General features: G+C 45.8%; 2 long non-coding RNA genes across 2 annotated transcripts in view; one reads left to right on the forward strand and one right to left on the reverse strand.

The window, feature by feature from the left end:
- Window positions 1-4,900, reverse strand: part of LOC102138395 (uncharacterized) — a 65,034-nt gene extending 60,134 nt beyond the window's left edge. The window contains exon 1 of the long non-coding RNA XR_283124.5: window positions 4,737-4,900. This is a non-coding gene — a long non-coding RNA (uncharacterized lncRNA). The remainder of the gene's footprint in view (window positions 1-4,736) is intronic.
- Window positions 1,255-5,232, forward strand: LOC123568339 (uncharacterized). The gene is made up of 2 exons (XR_006691588.3): window positions 1,255-1,511; window positions 4,019-5,232. It is a non-coding gene; the product is annotated as an uncharacterized lncRNA (long non-coding RNA).
- The last annotated feature ends 3,421 nt before the right edge of the window (window positions 5,233-8,653 follow it).

Genomic DNA, 8,653 nt, shown 5'->3' on the forward strand with positions numbered 1-8,653 from the left:
GCCCGCCACTTCCTTCCTCCCTTCTGTCTGGAATGCAGAAGTGATGGCAGGAGCTCCAGCAGCCTTCTTGAAGCATAAGATAACTTGGAAGAAGGAAGCGAGTGCTAAGGATGGCAGAGTAGGCAAATGGATGAACAGGCTGCCTGTTGACCCTTGTCCCAGACAACCTGTTTCCTGTTTGAGGACGGGACAGAAAGAGCAACAGAATCCTTTTTCTGTGCAAGAGAAATTAAGCCTGACTCTTTTCGAAGCCCTTGCTATTTTACACATTTTCACTTGTACCTAGTTGAATTGATAGAAACTTACACATCCGTCTCACACTCTGTAAGTTATGTGTCCAGCGAGAACAGCCAAAATAATACATTTTCTGCCATCATTAAAATTCCTGTGATTTTTAGTCTGATAAATTTTTTAAAGGGCAAGATGAAGAGAAGAGCTACAAGACCCTGTAGCAGAAGCCCTCACTCGCAGGGTAATCACTCCTAAAAGCAAAAGATAAGCAGGAAAACCACAATGGATAAGATCTGCTGTCACCCTTAGCTTTTCTGATTACACAAAGTGCAATAACCTCTATTTTTTTAATCAGAAGGAATCCTCTCACACCACCAAGCATCCTGCCCACTCATCCTTCCTGATGGCCCAACTTCCTTCTGATCTATTATTGTCTTTTCCTTGCCTGAGCTCTGTGATCTAACCAGAACCCTCCAGAACCTATAGAGAGTCCAATCCTTGCCCGACAGCCCTGAGCCAGGCCCATACCTGCCTAGCCTACAGCACTGGGGGCAGAGGGAGATCCTCTGGATTATGGCACAAGGGGAAGTTGCAGGAAAAACTCCCCACAAATTAGCACCAACTACAATTGACCAACAAAGTGCAGATACTTCTCGGCATTCAAAGCCTAAACAATCCGGATGGAGACGTGTAAAGCATTCAATGCTTCATGTTGACAGGCCGGTACCAGGTATTTCACTGACAGGTGAAATAGCAGAGTGACGGGACAGAGTGATCAAGGCAGAGTGATCAAAAGGACACAGTAGTACTTCTTTAGGACCCTGGCAGAATGGAAGAGAGCATCTGGCTTCTAAGGCACTGCACAAACTTGAAAGATCTTCTTCAGAATTGACAAGGAAAGGCCATGTTATGTTCATGCTGGGTTAAGTTTTAAGTGTATCTTATTTAATTTTTTTCAATATGAGTCATCTCCAGATACTGCGATGATTTCCAAATAACCCGAATCTAGATGACTAAAAATTCACTCTAGCTGGCTTTAGACAGGAAGCGTGAGGACAGAATCCAGCTGCTTCCACTCCAGGGTAGGTCTGAAGCCAACCGTCCTCAGTTTCCTGGCCTGTGGCTTCAGTCTGGTTGGATTACACACAAAGCCCTGCAGAGCTGCTGCTTTTCCTGATTCTCCTGCCTGAGTGAGTGCAAGGGGCTCCCCTGTTGCCGCTGACACGTTCTTTGAAGCAGATGCCATGCCTGATGCCTGCTGGAGAGTCCCACCGCCTTGAGTGAGTCAACAAACCAATCATCCTTCCCATCTTCCAGGATGGATATTGGGGTGGGGAGAGGGTAAAGGGAATACCGTAAAGTTGCTACCATATAGTTAGGGCTGAATACAATGGGAGTTCTTATTGTGAGATGTCAATGACGATGACCATGATGATGATGATGATGATGATGATGATATCTAGAACTCCAGGTTTTCCTGGAGCGAACCAATTCCCCATTTACCTAATAAATCAATGTCCTGTAAATGCAGAACATGCCATGTAATTGATGACGCAAGAGGGATCTCACTTCCGGGGGATGCGAATCAATTCTTTATGGATTCCCACAGGGCAGAGGGACCCAGATGGAGACACTAAGCTTTCTGTTATATTTCTGAACGAATGAGTATGTACGTAACAGTTATCGTGTCTCCTTGTAACTTGTGTGCTAATCATAAAATCTTCACAAGAACTCATGACACTCGTGCTATGACTATTCACATTTTACAATGAGGAAGGCAGGACACCAAGGAATTAAGTAACTTGCCAATATAGGGACGAGTTCACCACACAACAACAAGGGGTGGGGACAGCAGTCAGGTACTGTGGAAAATGCTGGACATGAGGTAGACCAGGTGCACCAGGTCCAGGTGCTGATGAGAGGTGGAGAGTGGGAGACAGGTCCAGTGAGCCACAGGCCAGTCCCTAGGCTGAGGGCACCGTGACAACAGGACATTGACCAACTTCCAGCAGTCATCACTGGCTGCATTTCATTTTCGCAGTTCGATTAATACATGCTATATATTCAGGATGCCCACGGCCTTATTTCTTGATGACAGAAGTGATAATGTCAGTCCCCCTACAGGCTTGTTTCTCATGGGTAGGAGGTGACTCAACTCCTACTGTCCAGACAACTGCCCAAATTCTGCATGAAAAAACATGATCAATGTATAGAATAAAAATCAGCCACCTCAAAACCCTTTAAAGAATTGAAGGACGTGGGACCCAGTGATAAGCACATGTCTGGGACCCGGCACCTTCTCTGAAACAAGGATGAGTGAATGTTGGTGTCCACACCGCACGGAAGCGCTGTCTAAGGCAGTTTGCCTTTTACTGGCTCCCGTCTCCATGAAGGTGGCACGTCTCCAAGTGCTTACAAGGAGACAGGGTCTCACCCTGAGAGGACTCACCCAGAGAGACAAGCGGGGCTGCTCTCCCGGCTTAGAAATGCCTGGCACCTGACTTGTGGAGGCTCCTAGTTGGCACGGGATTGTTAGCCTGGGAAACAACCACTGCTCACGTTGGAACTGCAGGATCTTTCTTGAAAAAGGCGTGGAGCTAACTCAAGGACCACAAGCCCAAGTGCCTTCAGAGGGCAAATTAATAAGAGAGTCTAGCAGAGTTAGTGTTGATGGAGCTCCTTCTCCATCCAGGCCCTGTTCTGGGGGCTGGGCGGATGCTAAACCATGGGGACCACACAGCAGCCCCACGAGGCTGGCAGGCCCTTAGCCTGGCTTCTGAGCCTCCCTGTAATCGCACTCTCCAAGCTTTGTGGCATCAGGGTGTGGCAGCGCCTGAGATCCGGAGAGCGTGGACCCCACCCACAGTTATCTCAACACCAAAAAAAAAAAAACAATCCTGAGCAGGCCAAACAGAATCTGGTGGGGGATGCCTTCACCAAGGCTGCATCTGGTCCTAGAGCTGCTGGTTTGCAGCCCAACTATTTCATTTTATTTTTTTAATTTTCTCAATATGTATCTTCTTTTATCTATAAAAGAGTAAGGTTCTGGGAAGGTTTTCTTCCTTGGGATCTTGTTCTCTCATTTTAAGCTGACTTAATCTTCCCACGCTACACGTCACATGCAGAGCGCCAACTTTGAAGTTCACTCGGTGACCGACTCTCCCGCCCAATCCCTCGGTGAGGTGACGTGCGAGCGGAACATCTCAAGGCTCCAGATGCAGCCTCGGCCCTCAGCTGCCCTAGCCTTAATAAACACTAGATTTTTCATTTCAGAAACTATGTTCAACCTGTTCCCTCAAGACAACCTAAAAATCGTCAACGTTAGCCAAAGATTGGAAGCCAAATGTGTTAACTCCTGCCTTAGAGACAGATCCCTTAGCAGAGGGGGTCTCTCAGCAGTAGCCCAGAGGAGCTGGGACCCAAGCTGGGAGCTGGTCACTTACACAATGGGGGCATCCTAAGTCAATTTTAACCAAAGATCCACCAGCCAAGCCTTCCTACGGGGGGCCGGCCAGCCACCGTACTGTGCTAAGGGGCAGATTGAACATTCTCTTAGCTGCTCCAATTTTAGAAATTGGGTGCTGACTCATTATTAACCCAGGAAGCCCACACACTCAAATGACTGTACTGAAAAAGCTCCCTGTCATACCCTGCCTACTGATGTGTTGCTTTTTAAGCAAATTTGAAAAAATGTTTATCATAAGGTATTTATGACATTTTAACCGTTTCATTTACAGTAACTAGAACAACATTTAAAAAAAAATGTTTCCTGTATTTTACTTGACAGTAAAGCTAAGCTTCATCGGAATTCTAACAGCCTGAGAAATACCTATCAAGATCAAGTCAGGCCTCAAAGACTGAGTGCCCCCCTCCTCAGTCCTCCCCAGTCCCCCACCCCCAGCGCTACCCCCAACATTTTTATGTTCTTCCTGATTTTACTACAGTTTGTGACTTTCAACGTTAAGGAAAAGGAAAGGACGCAAAATAAGCTCCTGCAATCATTCATATGCTTTTAGAGAAGGCAGCCAAAGTTCTGCCTCTCTGGTATTTCTTGCACCGAAATTGGGCAGCTCCGACCACGAGGCCAGAAATGGCTCAGGAGCTGCCTCTCCTCCACCTCTGAGAAGCGGAAGCTCAGCCAACCTCAGCAACCCTGGGTTAGCACAAGTATACCCACTTCCATCTCTGAGCTTCACTCTGGCTTCTCAGAGGTGTCCCGAGCAGCTTATTTTCCAGCCAAGCACTGCAGTTTCTTCCAAGACAACAGAATGTGCAACCGGCATCTACATTCTCGCAATGAAGGACCGAGAAACACCTCCTGACAGTCACACTACAGGACAGTAACCACAGGGCTGGGGGCAGAGGCAGCCACTTTTCTAAAACGACAGATCTTCAAAGTCTGAAAGAAACGCAGTGTCCCCGCCAGGACGCAGCAGCGTTTCCCACAGCCCAGACTCCAAGGCAAACTGCAGAAGCGACCCTAAAAATGACAGAAGCATACTCACCAGGGAGAGGCTGGTGGCTCCACCTTCCCAGGAACTGTGCTGTGAACATTTGAAGACAGGCACGGGCTCAGGCACCGCTTGCCTAGAATGTCAATTTGAAACTTAAAAAGTGGCGACCATCCAGTCATTTATTTCCCTCCATTCCCAATGATGTACACACGACTAAGAAGGAAAAAAAAAAAGGCGCACACCTCAGCCTTCATTCTCATTGGAACGAGATGACTCATGCTGACTCATAGCCACCACTTCCTCTCCCGACATTCTCTTCATACTTGTGAGCTGGACTGGTCCGGTTCCCAGGGTCCCTGCAGCCCTTCCTGGAAGGGCAGCCTTCCTGATCCTCTCAGAGAGACCCAAACACTGACCCCACATGGGACCCAGGGGTCGCCCACACAGGGGAAATGCTTTATTTAGGAGTCTTGAGAACAACTGGAAAATAAAATGCATGAACTTTGTGTGCATTTGAATTTCAAATACATACTAAGATTTTGTAATGTGCTACAGGCTCATGTATGAAATTCTTGCTCTTTTCAAGGCAGTTCAGAGTAGAGAGAAGGATGAGATATTTTCTTATTCTTTTAGGTGTTCAGGTTTACTTTGTTCTGGTAATAACCATTGCGGTGCCTGTTTTCTTCTGCATATGTTCCTCTGACACAACAATTCACAAGAGCTAAAATCATCATCTCTTCAAAGCTGTCTGTTGGGGGGTTGGTGCCCTGTTTTTCAGTTTACATGACTTACATCTTTTCTATCCATCTTTCAGACTTTAAGAATATGCTAGATCCAAATAGTAAAGCAACAAGGAATTAAATGAAGGTAGAGCAATCCAACTCTTAATAGTTGTTGGAGAATGTTTATCTGCAAGAATCAAGAATTGTCGCTGCCTCCTGGTTTTCTTTTGAATAATGCAGAGGGCCGGGCAGCCTCCCACAGCTTCAAGCATTTTTAAATTATGAGAAGCACTGGGTGTGAGCAGAATCCATGTGATCCTTAGCAGCTGCTCAAGAAGCCGGCAAAGCTGCTGTGATTGCATTTGCCCAACTCAAGGTTTCTGGGGGTGACATAGTCAAGGTCATGGATGAACAATGGCACCCTGGAAGCCTTTTTTGGCTTTGTACCTGATGCTATGTAGGCTATATTCTGATACTCCTAAAGGTTTAGAGTAAATACGGAAATAATATTTTGTCGGAGGCATGAGACCCAGTTTCCATTTACAGCTAGATATGTCTTAGGGAAAAAATGCTTATTCCTTTGCCACATCTCAGATCTTTTATCGGGAAATTCAGGGCATTTTTTCCATCAGGCAGTACCAAGTGCGGTGAGTTCCCTATGAAAGTTGTAGCATATTGGCCATTTGGCCAAATAGTCTCATTCCTTGCAGTTTTGTTTTTTATGGTTCTTTCCCCCAGGAGAGTTCAAAGCCTGCTGGTTTTCCAGAATTTAGGAATGCCTTTATTGTGCAATTCATTGCAGTGCATTTCCTTTAGGGGGAGAGTGGACAACAGGGAGGAGGCACAGCCCCAGAGACAGTCTTCAGCCCAGCCCCTGTCATCTACAAGGCGCTTGTCCGAGGCCCCAGGGGTGTGGCAGCCCCACTAGAAGAATGCATTGACCAGGATCTCTGCAGAGATGTGGGTTGTTATGTTTGTTCTCTATGTGGAAAGCCAGCCTTTACCTTCTTTATGAAGACTTTTATTAAGTTAACTCGTTAATTCCTGGGAGAACTGAAAATAAAAATTAATTTCAAAAAATAACACCAGGGATGAAAGAAAGAAACATGAAATAGTTAGAAAACATGGGCTCCAAGCAGGGCCATACCTTCCTGCCACATTAGAAGTGGTTTCTTCCACAGTGGCACTGTTACAGGAGCCTTCTGGAACATTCTGAGGCCTTAGACACAGCCAGGCCTGCTCCCGAAGCAGCAATTTAGACTGCCACCATGGAGGATGAGTGAAACTGTGTCCCCCCAGTGCAGTGTCTCATTCGAAGATAATCCCAGAAATGCTACATCTTCATTCCTGATTGACTTCAGCCCTTCTCATTTGGAAATGGGCCGGAAAGTGGGGAAAAGATGCTAGTGTGAGAAGGGGGAAGCCATTCCCAATATACTAATAAATAAATCATTCATTAAGGCATATGAGCACCACCCCCCACATAATTGCTAATATGGAACTTTCTGGAGTAGATTCTCTTTAAGCTGGCTCTGAATATCCCACCAGAAAGGAAACAATGATGACATTTTAAACACCGCTACATTGAAAACACTGAACATCTGCATGCTCTTTCCCCAAAGAAAATAGCCCTGGAAAAATGTAGGTTTCACGAAATTAGGAAAACAAAACAAATTTCATTTATAAAGACAATGTACAATCCAGCATGTCATAGAATTATTATAAATAATGATGATTCACAGTAAAACTATCTAATATGTGCCAGTAACTCTCCAAAACACACACAGATATTAAGTTTTCTGATCCTTCTGGTAGCTCTACACCAAAAATAGTGATATCTTGCCCATTTTTTAGAAAGGAAACAGAGGAGTTCAGGAGCCTGCCCAAGGTTGCAGAGCCTGGATGTGCGCCCAGGCCTCCTGGCTTCAGAGTCCACATTCGTAACCACCAAGCCAGCCAAATTCCCACAAGTGACTTTTTAAACATCTTCGCACACACATTCCCTGAGCTCATGATGTATTCTCCCAAATTCTGCAGACATACATGAGGCAAAGGCACTTTCTCTTCATTTGAGAAGTGAATCAAAATCCTAATTTTCAAGTGATCGATCTCTTCAAATAATATCAATTCTATTTAATGAAAAGAGCCAATTAAAATTACACATTGGACACATTCCAGAAAGTACCATGAAGCTGCCCACACTGCCAATATCTCCAGCTGTGCTGCTCCTCCTACCTGGAGGACACGAGACCGTCAGAGGCCCTCACATCCCTTCCTTCACTTATACCTTCATAGCAAGTCTCTTCATCATCCTCCATCCAGGAGAAGTTTCATGCCTTCATTTCAAATCTAGACCCTCCCCGATACACCTCATTTGTTCTCTGGGATTTTGCTCCTAACCAAATTTAGGCTCTTTCCCTCCAACATCTTTAATCGCTTCCTGTCTGTGGACCTAAACACAAGCTCAAGTCTCTTTCATACCAGTAACACCATCCCTGCCTTTGACCCTGTGGAGCAGACCCAGTGGGTACCCCCACATTCATTCCATCCCTCCCCCATTGGTAGCAATCTTGACATTTGGTTAAGATGGACCCTACCCTCATAGCCAAGGGAGTGTTCTCATTGGTTAAGCAAAACAAGGGCCACCCCTTGCCACTGTGAATGGCTCCTAGATGGGCTCCCAGGCCTATGTCAGTTGGGGCACATTTTTTTCTAGCCACAGTGGTAAGCTCAGGGGTGCCCAACTGGAGCAAAAAGCCCAAGGCTACAGCGATTGCCTCAGAGAAGAAATAACAGGGAAGAATACACAGAACTAAAGAGTCTCCTTCTTGCTTAAAGTTTCAAAAGTCCAGGACAAGGTATTTGCTGTAGTTTAAATGTGTTCCTCAAAAGCTCATGTGTTGGAAACTTGGTTCCCAATGCAGAAATACTGAGAGGTGGGGCCTTTGGGAGATGACTGGGTCATGAAGGCTCTGCTCTCATAAATGGACCCATTCATACATTAATGGATTAATGGGTTATCACAAAAGTGGGTCTCATATGAAAGCCACTTTGGCCGTCTTTGGTGGGTCCTCTCACCGTGTGTTGCCCTGAGCCATCTCAGGACTCTGCAGAGAGTCTGCACCAATAAGAAGCCCCTTACCAGTTGCAACCCCTCAACCTTGGACTTCCGAGACTCCAGAATTGTTAAAAAATAAATTTCTCTTCTTTATAAACTAGTCAGCCTCAGGTGTTCAGTTATAGCAA

This window comes from Macaca fascicularis, chromosome 13, assembly GCF_037993035.2.
Source record: "Macaca fascicularis isolate 582-1 chromosome 13, T2T-MFA8v1.1".
In the NCBI taxonomy this organism is placed as follows: domain Eukaryota; kingdom Metazoa; phylum Chordata; class Mammalia; order Primates; family Cercopithecidae; genus Macaca; species Macaca fascicularis.